The sequence below is a fragment of the Theropithecus gelada genome, chromosome 7b (assembly GCF_003255815.1).
Source record: "Theropithecus gelada isolate Dixy chromosome 7b, Tgel_1.0, whole genome shotgun sequence".
NCBI classification, from domain to species: domain Eukaryota; kingdom Metazoa; phylum Chordata; class Mammalia; order Primates; family Cercopithecidae; genus Theropithecus; species Theropithecus gelada.
In genome coordinates, this window is record NC_037675.1 from 14,946,245 (window position 1) to 14,955,303 (window position 9,059).

Sequence of the window (9,059 nt, forward strand, 5' to 3'; positions counted from 1 at the left end):
CTGAGCAAGATCTGAGAGCTCCTAATCAGCAAGGAGGAGCCCTGGTTACAGGGAGAAGGGGCACTCAGTCTATACCCTGCCTGCCCTTTGGGGGCTCACTCCGCTAACTCAGGGGACTGCGGAGTTTCAAGAAGACATCTCTATGTTGGGATTGCTCCGGCAGGGAAATACAGGGGCTTACACACCACCAAATAAACTGTAACCCCACCCTATAGTCCCCAGTTCAGTTCCTATTATTTGTAGGGTCCACAGAGCTCCTTAAAAAATAAAAAGATTTGAAATTTGTAATAAAAACTACATTAAATAAAGGTTCTGCACCTCCCTTCAAAACAAAGAAACCACACAAATCCTCACTGGACTGTGAGAGAGATGCTCTACTTTAAAACCATTTTTGGCATGTAACATTTGTTTTAACTTAAAACACCCATCTCTGGGATGGTGCACTTCGAAGACAAATTGAAGCAAAGGCTCACCATATAAGTGGATTAAGTTTTCTGTGTATCTTATGGTCGTGTGGATGTAAGATCGGGGCAAACCTGTCATCAACTGGATAAAATAGTGTCAAATGCCCAGTTGCACCTTGGAAAGAAAGGCTGTGTAATTTGCAATTCTTGTCAGTTACTACTTTCACCAGCGGATAGGTGTACATGTTGGGGGCTATATTTTAGGTTATTTAGTCAGCAAAGCCAAAAGCTGTGGGTGCAGTGTCCCAGTAGGCTGGCGACTGGCACTGCAGAACGCCTTTAATGCTGGACTGACCAGAATAAGTGAATTTTGGTGGAAATCATAATTGGGAAAGGATGACTTTATAGGCACCACCTCATGGGAGATATCTGCATTGGCCGCAACTGCATGACCCGAAATACACGGCGGCCCGAACTAGTGGCTTCCTAAAGACCATGTCTCATTTATTTTATCCTTTCTAGGAAAGCAGCTCCCCAGCTTGAGTGACTACTTTAGACTTGGTGAAATTGTGCCTATATATTTTTCTCCTTCTCCTGTTATTTTCCCTTCATCCCAATGCAGCCACTGTGGGATCTGTCGGTCACAGATAATGGTTTTTAACCCGTCAGAAGGCCTGTGCGTTGCGACTTCTCTGAGGGTTTCGATTAGGGAAAAAGTCCGGGTGACGTTCAAGTTAGGCTGCAGCAGGCTGGGAGGCTCGGCGGCGTCATTCCAGTTTCTGCGGCTAGGTGGCGCTCCAAGGTACGGCAGCGCGCCCAGGTTTTCGCCACCGAGCGCCTCCGCCGCCGCGTCCCCGCAGCGAGGCAGCGGCCACCGAGCAGCTTTAACTCGGGGTTCCTAAAGCCTCTGAGCGGAAAGTCGGGAGCGCTCAGACCCACCTAGGCCGAGCTGTCTGCAGGGTGGGCGAAGGTCGGAGGCCACGACTGGGGAAGGTTGGCGGCGGCGAGGAGAGCTGTGGTGGCGAGAGGCGCGAGGCACACTCCGCGCGCCGCCGCTCGGGGGAAATATTCGAAATTCCCGGGCGGGGCGGATGCTGGGGCTGCAGGTCCCTAGGCTCGGTGAGCGGCGCGCTGGAGTCAGCCTCGGCCCAGGCACACCGAGCAAGCGCCCAATCCACTAAAAGCTCAGAGACGCAGCTTAGGGTTTTGTTGTTGTTGTTGTTCTTTTTCAAAGAAAAAAATAAAAGAAGGAAAATATGTGTTCTATAGTTGTCCCCCAAACTAAAAAAGAAAAAAAAATAGTTTTTGGTTTTTCCTGGCTTTCTTCTTTTCTCTCATTTCCTTTTTCTTCCCTTCCCTTTCCTTTTATTTTCTGTAGTTTTTTTCTTACCTCTCCTTTCGTTTATTTTTTTCTGTATTCTTCCCCCTATTTTCTTAGCGCTCTGTGTGTGTGTGTGTGTGTCTGTGTGTGTGAGAGAGAGACAGAGATAGAGCTTGAAAGAGAGAGAGAGAGAGAGAAAGTGAAAGTATTACCACCCGCTGGTAATACTAGAAGGCTTGGGCAAATGGTAGCAAAATTGAAGAAACTATTTCAATTTATTGAACGGACTTCAGTGCGTACGATTTCGTTTCCACGCTTCTGCTCTTTCTGGGTGTCTCACAAACTCTGAGTCAAAGATGACTGGGAGAAAATGGCTCTCACTCTGCCACTCCTAATCTGCGGTCGTGGGGGCCCTTTAAAATCATTTTTGAAACAGTGATAGAAATAATAATAGTAATAGTCCCAATGAACAGCGTTTCCTTCTGGTATGAATTTTCTCGTGGTTTTGCAGCCTGGTTGGCGGTACCCGAGGAACGCGGGCGGGCGGCGCGGCTGGGAGGCTGGGGCCCTCCTGTCAGCAGCTGGTTCCAAGGGAATCCCCTGACCCGTGAGCTGTCCCTCTGTCTGTGGCCCTGGGTCTCGGGCCTGGGCTCTTGCAGCTGCTGGGATGCTTTGCTGCGCCTTCGACATGCAGCCGCTGCACTTCTCCCTTGAGCCGCATTTCCGGCCACCTCACCTTCCTTGAAGTTTTCTAGTATATAAGGAGGAATTTTCGGCCCAATTTAGAAGGCTGCAGAAACTCAGAGGGTCAGGTCATTAGGAATGTTAACGCAGCGACCAAGAATTATAAACATGATCTGAAAGTCTCTTCCAATTCATTTCTTCAGGTATTTATTTGAGCTAAGTGATGAAAAGTGACAGTTGTGAAATAGACAGCTTTTAAAAGTAATGAAGTCAGATGAGGCTTTAACCTGTCGATTGCTATAAATCAACTTTGAAAAAGAGGAATGAAGAATGTTATTTGAGCACCTAACCGCCAGCATTTGCTGTGCCGGCTGTCGACCCTGCAGTTGGTCTGTGAGCACCTTCCAGGAGGCAGGACCCAGCGAAGCCCTGCGCCTGCAGTGTGACCCTCAGGCGACATGCAGGATTGGGGGCCGCACTGCCAAAAGGCGACATTTTGGTGTGTGGGAGAAAGAGGGTTCCATTTCCACTCAGACTTTTGTCGTGGGTTTGGGCTATGCACCGTATCTGGGCAGGTGACTCCAGCCCTTAGCACAGTTGGGAATTCAGCCAGGCTGCCACCCATGGGACTGAACCCCAAAATACAGATCGGCGCCCAGCCCAGCTCCCCAGCTGGCTAAGGGCTTCTACTTCCTTCTTCTAGCCGGTTGGGGAAAGCCCAGGGCCTGCATGACTCCTGGACTCTTACTAACCCTTTAGAAATGGTGGCAGCAGGGTGAGGAGGATGAGGAGACTAAACTTCCCCAGGGTGTGGGTGGGTGAGTTGAGCCGGGGCTGAGTTATCTATCACATTAAATGACTCGCTTATGTGAGGGAAACCCAGGAAGGAGGGGTCCTGGGGGCCTGGGGGCTGAAGGCAGGATAGAGCAGGTGTCTGAAGTTCTTGTGGGGAGGGAAGAAGGGTCCCATTCCCGACATGCCCCCGTCAGGGCATCCAGAATGCCTTCAGAAAAACATGAACTGGTTGGGTGTTTTAAAGTAAACCTTACACACTCTTTTGGAGATCTCAGTTCCCTACAATTGCAATTTCAGTCTTAGCCGGGTGTAGGGACGCTATCCTTTTCACAGTGACTTCACCCCACTCTGTCCCTGTCTGCACTCCAAACCTAAGTCCGGGAGAGTTCCCCGGGCCTCTGGCCCTCTGCGTCTGCTAGTCTCTTTACCCCAAGACTCCCCGAGGTGGGGAGAGTACTGGTGCTCCTTGGAGAAATCAAGGTGTCCAACATTCCCTCCGAGGTGAGGCTGCTTGAGCGCCAGCAACAGGTCCTGCTGCACTTTCTTGCCCGGCTCGTTCACTCCGCTTGCTCTCCACCCTCATTTCGGGGATCAAATGGGAAAGAGGGAATACTCCTCGACCCCTCTCCCCCCTTGACTATCCAAAGCAGCCCGAAGATGGCGAGGAGACTGTGCCGGGTCTTCGGGCAAATGCCCCGCCGGGTGGCTCCAGAAATGGCCTGTGACCTGCACTCACCTCGGAGAAATTCCAACTCTTGTTTGAAGACTCCTGCTTAGAGGAGCCCTCTGAGGATACGCCCCTGGAGAAAGTGCACCAGAGGGAAAGTGGAGAGAACCACGCCCTCCCCAGGCGCTAGCCAGCGACTCCCGGACCAGCAAGGCCAGTGGCTCCTTTCGGCCCCACCCTGGCCTAGTGATTCTCTGCGGCCTTGGAGGGGTGCGGAGAAGTGAAGTCGATCTTGGGCAGCGCCCCTCCCCTTGCAGGTCTAATTTCCCTTCTCTGGGGACCTGGAGGTGGGAAGCTAGGCCCCCAACTTGGGCATAGGCGGCTCGGACCCCATCGGCGTCCAGCCCGCCTTCGGAGTTAGCTGGAGTTGGAACCTGGCGGCCTCGGGTGTCCGCAGCACGCTGTGCGGCCACTGGCCTCCTCCCGCTCCGCTAGCGCCAGGGCTTTCTGCACCCCAGGCGGGGGCAGCGAGGGCGTGGGGGTCTCCTAGACCAGCCCGGGTGACGGCAGTAGGGGACCAACAACTTCCATTTTCCGACCCCGAGAAGGGAAACTCAACGGAGGGGGCCGGTCGAGACTCCTCCTCCACTCCGCCCCGAGGCAGCCCGGCTAGACTAGCGGCGGGTCTCCGCCCGCCCGAGCGTTTCCATAAATCAGGCCGCTGGCAGGCTGCTAATTAGCTCGGGCCGAAAAGAATAGAAAGAGGGAGAGTTCGGTAGCGCACTGTGGGGTGGGGGTGGGGACTCAGTAGGTGGGAGATCAGAATTTCTCTAGGACCATTGGGAGACTCCCTGGGGTACCTCAGCAACACCCTCGCCCCGCACCCCCGGCCCAGGCCACCGTAGACCTCCTCCCCCCAACCTGGGCCTGCAAGCAGGGGCTTTGGGCTCACAAGCCTCCCGCACTGGGCTCCCCCGCGTTCGACCTGGCCCGCCCACCCACGCCGAGTCCCCCTCTCCCACTCGCTGAACAAACCCAGAGTTAATTAACTCCCCCTCCTTGCCCCCTGCAATATCGGAAGACTTTCAAAACTCATCTCCAAGTGTTTCCTCTTTAAGCCTAAAGCTTGGAACAACCGCCAGGGAAAGAGGGGAGCTGGATATAGAAGAGTCGGTCACCTCCGAGCTTTCGGGCAACAAGACTTCCCCACAGATTGTGTGGGTTGTGGGATGAGATGCAGCAACCCTATTTCTCCTCCCCCAGTGAAAAGGCAAGACGATCAATCAAAATTAGAAATAACATTAAAGTTGGATTTTTGATTTCCACGTAAATTGCGAACAGAGGATGTGGCGAGTGAGAGCGACTTCTGTTTATTTTCTCTTTTCCTCCCCCATCCTTCTCCTAGCTCCGCGCCCCTCCCAGCCTTCCCGCCCTTAGCCGGGAAAGGACTCTGAGATGACATCACCACAGAGACCCGCGGCCTCCCCGCCCCCGGCCCCGGGACCCCGGAGCGGAGATTGACAGGTGTCGCTCGTTAGGACAATGCCTTCCAGGTGCCACTGTCACAGTCCCATCCTTCCTAACCCGCCCTCTTTGCCCCCTTCCCTTCCAACTCTCATACCTCCCCCCTTTCTCCTCTGGGGTAAGTTCTCACATTCGCACTCCCAACCCCCAGTTCCTCGCATCTGGGCACAGGGCCCCAGGTCTAGAGATGCGGGCAGGGGGCCGGAACCGAAGGGCAGGGGTGGCAGAGGCTCCGCCTGCTGCCTGCCGTGACCGCTCCGAGGTGCCAGGAACTCCGGTAAGGGTCCCGGCGGCGGCAGCCCGGGAGTGGGCAAAGAGGGAACATGCGTGTATTTTAAAGGGATCAGCGCGGTCTCTGGACTTCCCTGTCCTCGCTCTCCACCCCCGCTCCCCCCGCAACGCACACATAACAGACGCGAAGATAATCCTGCCATCTGGCAAATCCCAAATTTGGCGACCAAGCTCGGAAAGCAACAGCGACGGCTCATCCCGGGAGTAGGTGGCTGGTCCTGCCGGACTCTCCGGAGCTGGGGCAAGGGCGGTGGACTCTACCCGTACCTGCCCCCACCTCTGCCCCATCCCCGCCCTGACCGGGTAGAATGTGGGGTTTTTCTATTGCACTCGTCAGCAGTTCTGGGTGTCTGGAATGGGGGAGCTGTAAGTGTGGGGCTCCGACCCCACTTTCCACCAATGCTGCCTCAATGAGTTAAAACCCAAATTCGGCTTCATTATGTACAACCGAATGTAAATTATAGCTAGGCGGTCTGTCGGCGGCGATTTAGATCATTTGGTGATAAGGATCACACTTATTAGATTTCTTCAAAGCCGATGGGGGTTTTCTTTCTTTCTTTCTTTTTTTTTTTTTTTTTTTAAGGAGGGCATTTGTGCTAAATTGCCCAGTGCTGGTGTGATAACTGTCAAAAGTTTGACATCAAAGGAGCTAATATTATTCAGTTACCAGAGAAGCTGTCTGTCTAAATAAGAATATCTTAATTACTGCATCACAAAGGTAGAAAAGGGGTCGGATCTGAAAAGGGGAGAGGCATTCAGCCGCTCCTTTTGATGCGCTATCTATATTAGACCGATGCGCCGTTCTTAATCAGGCCTAGTCCGATTTCCTTTCCTCTCTTGGTCGGTCCTCTGAACTTTATAACTACATGTAAACACGTTGTCAGTGGGGACATAATCTTCTCAGGTTCTTATTAGAAGAAATTTCCATCCTCTCCCGTTCTAGATTAGGCAGTGGAGTCCGCTCCATCAATGAAGAGACTAAGGTTTCGTGGACAATAATGTGGCAATTGTTGATGGTTTGTGACCCATAAAATGTGGAGGTGACTGTTCTGGCTTTGGTATGTAATTATGCAAAACACTTTCCATAAAGACTTGCCATTCGATCTAATGGCAGTCCCTGCGGTCTATTTCAAAAAGGGAGGGTCTATGTACAGAGAGAGAAAAGTAACATTTGTTTTAACACAGGTTTTATAGGGGGGATGGATAAATACAAACACATCACAACGCCGCCCAAAGTATTTTTTCGAGTCAAATTAAAATAATTATCAGGGGGTTTAATAAGTTAATCATAGCAACATGGCCCATCCAAACGCACAGGGAGGGGGGTTCAGGCTTCAGCCCACCACCTCTCGACCTGGGACTGTGCTTGAGAGTGGTGAGTCACCTCTGGGTTCTGCAGAGCTGGAGCTCGTCCCTGTCTCAACTCAGTCCACCTGGGTGCCAGGCTGGGATCTAAAGCCCCGATCTGGGGCTGAGGTTGGGGGAGGGGTGGGCGGCATCTCGACCCCAAAGGCTTGTCCCTGAAATTATTTGGCATGGGACATTTTAACACAGCAGCCCTCTTTCAAGAAGCGCCCTCCATCCCCTTGCCCTCTAGTGCCCTCAAGCTCCCAGGATTTAGGTACCCACAGAAAGGCAGGCGGAAAAACAAGTCCCGAGACAGGAATGAGTCTAACTGGTTCGGGTGGAATGGCTAAACCTGACGCCCACGCTCAGAGGACCAGTAGCTGAGCACACGCGAATCAGTTAAAGCTGCCCCCAGCACTTTCTCAAGACACCTGAGGGTTTGTTTTGTTTTTTCAAAAGTAATATGGGGAATTAAAAAGGCCTGAAGCAGAAGGATGGAGTGAGATGGGAGGGTCTTCACTGCCTTGGGCCCCAGTCCTGGCCTCTGGCTTAAAAAGCAAGTCTTTCTTTGGCACCCCACTGGCCCTTACCTTGTCTGGAGACGCGCCCCCCACCCCGCACTCCCTGAACTGCTGTGCCTCGAGCTATGAGTCCTCGCCATCCGCCGCACGGTGACGTTGCCGTGTGAGCCCAGCAGTCGCGGGCAACCGGGGATTTTTCAAGGGGGAAATGATGATTAGAAGAGAGAATCATCTAAATATCAAAGTGACACATGGGGAGACCTGGAAAAAATATTTAAGCTAATGAAAAGCAAATAAAGAAGCAGACACTTAGGCTGGGAAATTAAATATTATGTTTAAATGGTGCTTTTGTGCGGGCCTGAAGATTTCCGATTCATGTACACATAATAAACACTCAGGTTTGTCATCTGGAGGTGCAAATCTGAAAGATATTCCGACAAATGAAGTGCTGGCAGAGAGAGGAATAAAGAGATCGGTGCCTGTCAGGGGTCAGGCAGCCTGAGATTGCTTCTAGAGATCTTTTGAAAATTTCACACGATTGAAGGCTTAGGGGCTTCACTGCGTTCGCATTTCAAACTCAGATCAGTGGGATCACAATCAAAAATAGAGGTCTGGAAAATTTTGATGCAAAGATGGCCACGGGCTTCAGGGCTTCTCTCACTAGCTCTCTCTCTCTCTCTCTCTCTCTCTCTCTTTTTTTCTTTCCAAGACAGACACCCTGACATGGCTGTGATCCTTTGGATGACAGAGTTGTCAGAAAAGAAAGAGAAAATTGCATCTTGTCTGGTAACTTCCTTTCAGTCAAAAGGAATTTAGGGTCTTATTTTCAATAAAAGAGAGAGGAAAAAAAGATGATTCATTTCTAGCAAGCATAGGATGCTCAAAAGAGTCTCGGATTTCATAATTAATGATCTACTCCTAGACATTTAGGTGTGATTCACCTCTTCATTTGTCCAGATTAATATGATTTCTCACTCTGTTTACATTCTGGCATTACATTGAAAATTTGTCTCAATTTCTCAACACTATCATTTGTATACACAGGTGTATGAACATGATTACATGCATATGTACTTCAACATATATGTGTGCACACACAACTTTAATCCCTAAATCTGGACATTGGCCTGTTTGTCTGATAGTCCATGAGAGTTGTTGCCCACTTCCCAAGATGTCAGCACTTTTTGGTTTGAACAGGACACAAAAAATCAATTGTCTCTGCGATTGATCTGGTGGTGTTGGTGGCGGGGGGCGGGGTGGGAAATAAGGGGACCTGGAGACGGGGATTCTATGAGACCAAATCAAATTAAGGAACTCTGGAAGAGAACCAGGCTGAGTAGATGCAGAAGACCTGGCTAGACAGTCAGCGGACCAACTGGAGAACACCTTGGGAACAAGAGGTGATGGCAATTACGCCAAAATGTGAATCATCTAAAATTATTTGCTATTAGTTTGGCCAACTTTAGGGTGAGCAGAAAAAGGACCAATTTAGCATCAGTTTGCAG